Genomic DNA, 9,603 nt, shown 5'->3' on the forward strand with positions numbered 1-9,603 from the left:
TGCTCCATCACTGGGTTTGCAGCTGCATTGAGTGGATTTAAAAAGGCAGCAACGAAAGGCTGGGTTCATTTCCTTTCAATGTACTTTGACATGAAATTAGAGAGCGTAGGTTGATACCTGCAGCTTAAATCATCGTCAGTTTCTGACGAGACTAGATGGCTCCCTCTAGAAAACCTGGTGTTGTAAGACATCTTACTGTAGAAAATAAAATATTGTTTTGAGTATAGTCTGACGCTTAAACAAAAAACAGCATGCCGGCAAAAACAATCTATTTCTGCTGGAATTAGTGCCTGTAAATAAATGGGTGACATTCATGCAGTTTTTAAATGATCAGGAACAGTAATATTTCAGCATTAGATTCATTACTGACTACAGTTTGATGCCTGGAACTTCTGTAGTTTTGCAGCCAAAGATCACATTTCCTTTTGCCTTAAAATATTGAATCCTCTGTGGCATTTTATTGCAAAACAAGGAGTATAATGATACTGAAACCTTTGTAAATTGGCAGGTATTTGGCATTGGATAGTAACTCAGACATACCGCAGTGCCGTGGTGTATTGAATGAACATTAAAATAACAATCGATAAAGTAATAAGCTAGTCAATATAAATCTTAAATGGTGCCAAAAGACTCATGCTACTATTTGATCCAGGGGAATATCTGAAGTACATAAAAGGTGTCTACTCCAGAAGTTCTAAAATATAAACTAATCAGGAAACGAAATAATATTTTAAGGGAAGAGACTTGTCGATCTGCAAAATAGCTTCTACCCCAGTGCTTGATCTTTATGACTGATTTATTGTATCTTGTTGCCTTTTTTACCTGCTATAAATATGGCAATCAATGAAGTTGCCCTTATTTCTTTAGATATCGATATTATATTGCTCAGAGTCGCCAGGTATCAAATGATACCACCACAAGGTTCAACCGGATATCGATCAAAGAGCCAAACACCAGTTTGTTAGTTCAAGATCAATGGTACTTTATTTACACACAAGATTAATTATGCAACATAAACACTACTAGTTAAACTACACCTAACAACTATGACAACCTGTACTTAACTTCAGGCACCTGGCTTAGGTCAGAGTAACAGTGGCCTTTGTTCGAATCTGGATCTACTGGGTCTGGAGAAGTAACTGCTGCTCAGCTGGGCTCATCCGCCTGGTAGTGGGCGTTGAACTTGGACTTGCTTCTGGTGGTGCTGCGATTGGAGATGGACGTTGCCGGAGCGCCAAGTCCAAGAGAGGCTGAACACATGGCAGTGTCTCTCTTTATCCCTTGGGAGTTTTGCCCTCTTTTGGGCGGTCCTTCGGTTTGGACCTCATTAATTGGGTAGTTCCCGGTCACTGTATTCGATTTGAGCCAATAAAGGGGCGTGTGCCTTGATGGCTGGGTGTGTTCTAAGCGGTCATTGTCCCTGTTGTTGATGCTTCCTGAGTAAAGGGAGTGGCACCGAAATGTCTGGGCTTGTATCGGTTACCTGAGTATCAATCCTTTGTCTTACAGAGATGGGTCATTAAAATGCAAATCGGCTGGGGGTTTCGATGCTGACTGGATTCTTTGCTCACAAATATACATTCAGGCTCTGAGCCTGTTTGAACCTTACATTGTCCACATTTCCCTTTAGGCTTTGCGAACGTCCATGTTTCTTGCTGTAAGTGGCCATCCCAGATGGCTACAATCTCATTGTCATTAAAATGAAAGACCTAAGGATTTGTTTCCATTTACCAAACTGCAGTATCCCGTACGGGACCTACGTTGTGGGAATGCTTGTCTACCCCATGCACCTTGCGGAGTGAGAGCTTACCCACGTGGGGCAGGGTATCTCAATTACCCAGTGTCTATAGGTCGGCCAGTAAGGTATCAACCCAGCAGGAACCCAGTAGGGGTCTACCGGAAGGATATATCTATATCGTTTGTAAATAAAACTCTGTTCTTATTTTTACTTGGTGTGGACTCCCCGTGTCCTTATTAAACAAACTATTCCTTCGCCACCAAAACTGTCCCCCTTTAACATTTACAGATTCAATTTATAGAACACATATATTTAAGAAATCATTTTAATGGTTCTTTACTTAAAAAAACCCTATTATTTCTTGAAGTGAGGCAAAAATGGAGTATTTTCTTCAATACTTGTTTTTCTTTATCTATTGTACTTCTCAGTTTCACATGAATCCCACCTTCAACTGGGAACTGCACATTCATTAGAAAGAAAGAATATTCACCTGAGTTTGCACGACACAAACTCTCTGGGGTAATAAAACCATGGGGATAGGTAGGGGTGGGGGGATGATAAGGGTGGTTGCGGTGGAACAGGTGTGACATTAAATATTTTTAAAAAGCAACCCAGACCCGAACCCACCTCCAATTCACCAAATTCTAGTTTTACGGAGGTGGTCAGGGACAGGATGGTCAACCCACTGAGTCAGGTCAGTCACTGAAATTTATCAAGCGGGATGCATCCTCCACTTCAGCTGACACTTATTGTTAACACCTGCAGGTTATGATTTTCGACTGATGAAACGAGGTGAGCATGAGATAAATAGCGTAATTGTACTGCCTTTGGGACGGGAGGAGAAGGACTACTTCTCCTGATCAACAATGCGAACCTTTTAAACGCCCTGATGGGACCTCTGCAAACCACCCCCATCCAACTTATCAGGTGAAGTGGAGACAGGTTCACAAACACAGCATATATAGGCAGAGATACAATTGCAAGATAGTTACGGATTGGAATGTGAAGAATGGTTGAAATGTGGGTCTTTACAGGTAACAAGTCTTTACAGGTACAAACAGTGCAAGTGGAGTGAGGGATAATCACAGGTAATCGACATGTGAATTGTCTGAAGCCAGGACAGTTACTAGGATTCTGCAAACCTAGGTAGTATGGTAGGGGTTACATGTAATGTGACATGAACTCAAGATTCCAGTTGAGACCCCCTTGATCCATCAAGCGCGTGACTCACAAAGCCCTCTCTTTGTCCCCGCAGGAGAAGATAGCCCATAATAAACAGGAAAGGGCCAAGACAGAGTGCAGAGTGCCAAAGATCCGAGTCCTCGCCCCCTATGAGGAATGGGCCCTGGAAATTGCGGGATTGTCCAAGAAGAGCGAGCAATCACCGATAGCAAGGTTGACCTGCACTGCAGAGGTGAGGATCTACTTCCCTTCACCTATATGACCTGTCTCAAGTGAATTGTTCATGTCAGACAAAATTGTCCTTCCCTCTCACTGACCACATGTCCATTCTCTCACAGGATCTCCGTCAGATGGGGCAGGGTCATCCAGAGTTGTTCCCCCGCCCCTCACCACCCAAGAGACCACCTCGTAGCAGAGCTCTGAGGAGGTCCCACTATCAAGGTATAACAACTATCACCCCCACATTCCACCAGCGCAGGGCCAGGCACTTTGGTGGGCGACATCAGTGGAAAGGCTTCTGGGGCACAATCTGCTGGGACATTATCTCCCAGTCGCTAAGGGACATGTCCCATACACAGATGGACATTGTCAGGGTACTGTAGAGCATAGCCCTGAGGAGTCAACACAATGGTGCAGACAACAGGAGGTGCCAGGAACAGCCGAACCAGATGATGCAGAGGCCTCTGGAGCTCACACCAGCTGCCCCTCTATCTCAAGGAAACCTCCAGGGCCCTACAGGCACCTTCAGGGAGGAGGAAGCACTGGAGGCCAACCAGGGGCATACCACTAAGAAGACGATGGAGGTCTCCACATCTTCTGAATTCCACCCCCACACCCCAACCCAACACTGGCGCATCTCGAGGGCAGCGGGCAGAAAAAGGTGGCATGGCGAAGTCACTGAAACCGGTAAGTCGATTGGGCTCCAGGTCCCCCAGAGGACATCCGCCAAGGGTATCAAAGGCAGCAGGGTCGGAAAAGCGGCAGGCTACCTCCACCTCTAAGGTGCATCCTGGGGACACACCTAGATGTCACACTAGACCATGTAAGATCAAGAAGATTGAGGAGCACTGAATGGCACTGGGGGGGGGGACTGCAGTGGTGGGGGGGAGGGGGAGCGGGGACCGGGTCACCATGTGTAGCCAGGGGAAATGGAAATGTCCCATGTTCACAATTAAAACATGTTACACCTGATACATGTGAAGCCTATGACACGTTAATCTTCACAACAGGCCTGCCTGCCCCCCTACCCCATGTTGCTCGCTGTTCCCCCAACCCTCACAGGGCAGCGAGCACAGTGGTTCAATGTCAAAATATCAAACAACCCCAATGCAGACCCCGTTCAGAGGACAGGTGTGAGCTTGCTGTCGGAAAAAAGACAGGAGTCAGACTGTGGCATAGACAGAGGAGCACCAGAGCTTTCCTCACAGCGAGTTATCATCACTCTCCTGCCTTGTATATTGACCCGCTGACAATGCCGACACAAGCCCATCACCCTGCAGTGATGTTACACAGACCCTGGGAGGGTGGAACAGGGCAGTCGGTGGAATTGAGAGGCCACACTGTCTCTTTGTTGAGACAGAGTCTCTTGCGGCACATGCTGTTCATCATCTCCTTGAAAGACCAAAGGCGCCTGTACACCTTGGGCCATCGCTGGTGTCCCCTTCTGGGTTCATCCTCGGCTTGATGGGGGACCAGGTCTTTAGGCTGTGCATTGGACCCTGCATGTGGGGAGCCACCTCCAGCCTGCATCAACGCTGCTGCATTCTCTGGCCTCTGGACTGCCACCAGCATCCTCCGCGGGATCGACACCACCATCCATTTTGTTATCTGTAAGGAATTGGAGAGGAGAGAGACTGACAGTCAGTTAGGGCTTCCACCCCGGATCGCTCAAATCCCTCAAGTCATAGAATCCCTATAATACAGAAGGAGGCCATTCAACCCATCAGATCTTCGCTGAGCCTTCAAAAGACCACCCTACCAGGCCCAATCCCTCACCCTATTCCTGCAACCCCACCCTAAGGGGAAATTTAGCTTGACCAAACCACCTAACCTGCACATCTTTGGACTGTGGGAGGAAACCGGAGCACCCGGAGGAAACCCATGCAGGCACGGGGAGAACGTGCAAACTCCACATAGACAGTCACCCGGGTCAGAATCGATCCCGGGTCCCTGGCGTTGTGAGGCAGCAGTGCTAACCGGTGTACCACCCTGTCTCCCCCATCCTTACGTGTCCCACCGTCTCTCTGAGTGCCATCCTGCAAGCCAGTTGTGCTGGAGTAACTCACTCTGCACACTCAACCCCAGCTACATCAGGAGCTCAGAGACCCCTGACCCCTGCGGGAACATTAGGGAGACCATGCTCAGGTGCTCTCCCCTGATCCACACATTCACCTTTTGGTCATGAGGATATTCCCAGTGCTGAAGCCCAGCTCTTGAGTGTTTGATTGTTGGCTGCTGCCCGTCTGATGCTGAAGCTTCTTAGGTCAGGCAAACTGTTCAAGCTTAAAGTTTGATTGAAATGCGAAGCAATAATCATTGTCTGAGACATGGCAAGTGTACCCACGAGAAGCCACTTGAGTAATATTTATTTGGCAACTACGGTCATCAGGAACAAAATCAACATGTAACATTCCACATATCACACTAATCATTAACCAACAAGGAAACGTCACCATTCCAAATTGCTACCAATACAATGCTATGTCAGCTCATTTTCACAGGTTCCTCACCAGAAACTGAGGATAAGCCTGCAAATGTTTTATCATGTCCAGAACTTTGTCGTAGAAATTAACAGTTCATCAATGCGGCACTTCTCGGTTGTTTCAAAGAACAAAGAACAAAGAACAAAGAAATGTACAGCACAGGAACAGGCCCTTCAGCCCTCCAAGCCCGTGCCGACCATGCTGCCCGACTAAACTACAATCTTCTACACTTCCTGGGTCCGTATCCCTCTATTCCCATCCTATTCATGTATTTGTCAAGATGCCCCTTAAATGTCACTATCGTCCCTGCTTCCACCACCTCCTCCGGTAAGCGAGTTCCAGGCACCCACCACCCTCTGTGTAAAAAACTTGCCTCGTACATCTACTCTAAACCTTGCCCCCCTCACCTTAAACCTATGCCCCCTAGTAATTGACCCCTCTACCCCGGGGAAAAGCCTCTGACTATCCACTCTGTCTATGCCCCTCATAATTTTGTAGACCTCTATCAGGTCGCCCCTCAACCTCCTTCGTTCCAGTGAGAACAAACCAAGTTTATTCAACCGCTCCTCATAGCTAATGTCCTCCATACCAGGCAACATTCTGGTAAATCTCTTCTGCACCCTCTCTAAAGCCTCCACATCCTTCTGGTAGTGTGGCGACGGGAATTGAACACTATACTCCAAGTGTGGCCTAACTAAGGTTCTATACAGCTGCAACATGACTTGCCAATTCTTATACTCAATGCCCCGGCCAATGAAGGCAAGCATGCCGTATGCCTTCTTGACTACCCTCTCCACCTGTGTTGCCCGTTTCAGTGACCTGTGGACCTGTACTCCTAGATCTCTCTGACTTTCAATAATCTTGAGGGTTCCACCATTCACTGTATATTCCCTACCTGCATTAGACCTTCCAAAATGCATTACCTCACATTTTCCGGATTAAACTCCATCTGCCATCTCTCCGCCCAAGTCTCCAAACAATCTAAATCCTGCTGTATCCTCTGACAGTCCTCATCGCAATCCGCAATTCCACCAACCTTTGTGTCGGCTGCAAACTGACTAATCAGACCAGTTACATTTTCCTCCAAATCATTTATATATACTATAAGTGTCAGTGCCATTCTCCGTCCAGGAGCTGGAGCTGTGCAGACCCTCCCACACACCAAATCTCATTGGAACCAAATCCTGGCATCCATATATTCCACTGGCGCTTAAGGGGCAGTTGAACTTCCTTGACTTCCAGCGTGTTTGACCTATGGTGACATGCCAGTTACATGCAGCACTCACCACACCAGCAACAAAAGCATCAGCAATCTGCAAAAGCATTTCTTCAACATCTTCATCAGGTTGCTCATTCGGATCAATGTCACGCACCAGGTCCCACAGTGTCTTCTTGCTTCAAATCTGAGTGCCTTCTGGACTCATATGTGTCCCTGAGCCCGGTGTTCGAGGTTCCCGGTATGCTGTGAAATGCTCTTAAACTAACAAGGCCAATTCCTTATTAGCAATAGCCTTGAGCTGTGTAGCTAGAGACTCTGCCCTGGAAGTGTTGGAAGGACAGAAAGGCAGCAGCTGTAGTTGCCCCTGTAATGGGTCTCCACAATATTTAAAGATGGCTTTAAGGCCAGCAAATGAAAAGCTCGTCATATCTCATCCTCCCCCCCCCCCCCCCCCCCCCCCCCCCCCCCCACCCAGCCCAGGGATGACCCCCAACCTGGAACACTTCAGCCCCCCAACCAAGCCCAACCCCCCTGAGGGGTCCCTGAACCCCGCTCCCCATCCCCAGCACTGGGGCAGCTGCTGCAGTGACCTTGAGCTGCATGTCCAAAAATGGAAATGTCTACTCACCTCCTCAGTTCCCCTCAGCAGCTTTATGTTTTTAAAAGGAGTACTAAACGTCGCTCACATGATTTCTCGCTGGGGAGCCAGTTAATTCCCGGGAGGCCATTACATTCGACTTATATCTTGCTAATAAGATGGAAATTAATGCAAATGCAGGTTAATGATAAGTTTGCCCTATTCGGGCATGATCCCACCATTGGGAGCCGGTCGGTCAGATCGCAAACTGATTTGCACACGGCACGAATATCGATTTTGGCCTTTCCCACTGTTTAACCGGCGCACCCAGATCCCCGCCAGGTGCAACGCGGTGGTTAAATCATGCCCACAGTTTGAAACAGTGCAGTTTGGAACAGATGTCATGCTAAATGTGGTTTTGTAACTTCAAACGTTATGTTCATGCTTGAGAAATATGGATCTATAAGTCAATCAGTGCATAATTAAAACAGATAGTCCACGAAATTGGTCTCCTTCGTGCCAATGATGCCAGTGCATCTGGAAGCATGCTTTCAGCACAATTTCTGCAAACAGAATGCCCTTAAAGCAGTCTGCAACCCCCCCCCCCCCCCCCAACCCCCTGACAATGTTTTCTGCAGCATCTTCATGTTTATAAAGCAACTGTTACCTGGTAAGAACATTAATTTGAAAACCTAAATAAAATATACCGATCACACCATATATTGGATTGCTGTAGGAAACATATAGCTGAACCATATACTAACCAGATGATCTCAGGCATGATTGGTGCATGCTGTCTTAGCTGGTCCCACTAGATATGGTAATCATGGCATCACAGCTAGCCTTTACCATGGGTTAGGGAAGAGGGATATCTGCCAGAGTTTCTATTCATAATAGCTTTCCGGCAGCTTCTGCTAGGAAGTGTATATGTTGAGGTGCTAGCAGGGAACAATGTTAGACTCATCTCTGATAACCTGCCAGCACTTACCACCTGGAAGCACAGATGTAATATAACCATTTGCTTGCGATATTAGACTCCATCCTACACCCATGAACCCCTGAGCCAACATCTATTAAAGAACATGAGGAGAACAGCAGGGAGGCGAAAAAGAGTCATCATTTTCCATTACATTTCCAGTTCAAAATCATTAGTTATATTCTGATTAAGAAATTTACAAATCTAGAAGAAAAATTCCTTGTTTCTTACAGTGCATATAAGCGAACTCTTAGTACTTTCAGTCTGTGCTATAATAGGTTTAGCGATTTCATCTACCTTGTTGGTCTTTGCGTCAATCCTGCCTCCAGATGTCTTTCAGCCTTTCCCCCAGCTGTCTCTTCTGCAATTCTGACTCCTGTCATCAGCTGCCACACAATTCCTGGTGTATGTTTCACAGCATCAGGCTCCCTCTGCGTCACTGTTTGCTGCCAATTTGTATTTTCCAGCGCAGTTGTAAGTCATGGAGAGTGACAGGCTAGCAGATCCCAATAAAAAATGGAAACAAGTTTGAAAAAAAATGTGTAATAAGCCTACTGGAGGAATATTCTAACTTAGCTTTTAAAATTCTGTTTGGAAATCTCTAAAGAGGAAAATAAATAGATTTTTGTTTCAATGCAAAATTAATCAAATTGACAAAATATAATCAGTTGGAAATAGAATACCATTTAATTCTTGCATTTCAAACCGCATTGTTTAAAATTGTATATATGCAGTACAGATAGCGGGTGCTGGGGGCGGGGGGGAGGTAATTTAACTTATGGTAAGGGTCAGGCAGTGTGGCAGAGTGCCAAATACACCCAATGTCATCAATTTGAGGACTGGGTTATTTTAACTCCTGGGCATCATTAACATTTGATTGGAGGGCTGCCCACAAAATGAAGTGCAAAATGAAGTGTAAACGAATTTGCGCCATGTTAGGAAGGCGGCAGGAATATGCTGATTTCATATTTAACTCCAGCGCATTCATGTGAGAACCCCCCGTGGGAAAGGTGGTCTGCTGTTAAGATATGCTAAAAGGCAACTGAGTGTTTTTAAAAATGAATTCTGACTTTAACTGCCAGCACATGTGTTTTCCAGGCTACCTGGAACTCAACAAGTTGAACAAGGTGAGGGGTTCACAGGGCTAAGCAATTGGCAGGCTGGAAAACCTTTAAATACTGAAACATGCCAGCTGTTTCTTTGCCGAAG

At 46.4% G+C, this 9,603-nt stretch overlaps 1 long non-coding RNA gene across 1 annotated transcript; it reads right to left on the minus strand.

Annotated features, from left to right (window-relative positions):
• Nucleotides 1-957: 957 nt before the first annotated feature.
• On the minus strand, nt 958-8,883 carry LOC140426935 (uncharacterized). The gene is made up of 2 exons (XR_011948348.1): nt 8,692-8,883; nt 958-4,747 (listed from the first exon to the last, which is right to left on the minus strand). It is a non-coding gene; the product is annotated as an uncharacterized lncRNA (long non-coding RNA).
• Between the last annotated feature and the right edge of the window lie 720 nt (nt 8,884-9,603).

This window comes from Scyliorhinus torazame, chromosome 7 (genome assembly GCF_047496885.1).
Source record: "Scyliorhinus torazame isolate Kashiwa2021f chromosome 7, sScyTor2.1, whole genome shotgun sequence".
In the NCBI taxonomy this organism is placed as follows: Eukaryota; Metazoa; Chordata; class Chondrichthyes; order Carcharhiniformes; family Scyliorhinidae; genus Scyliorhinus; species Scyliorhinus torazame.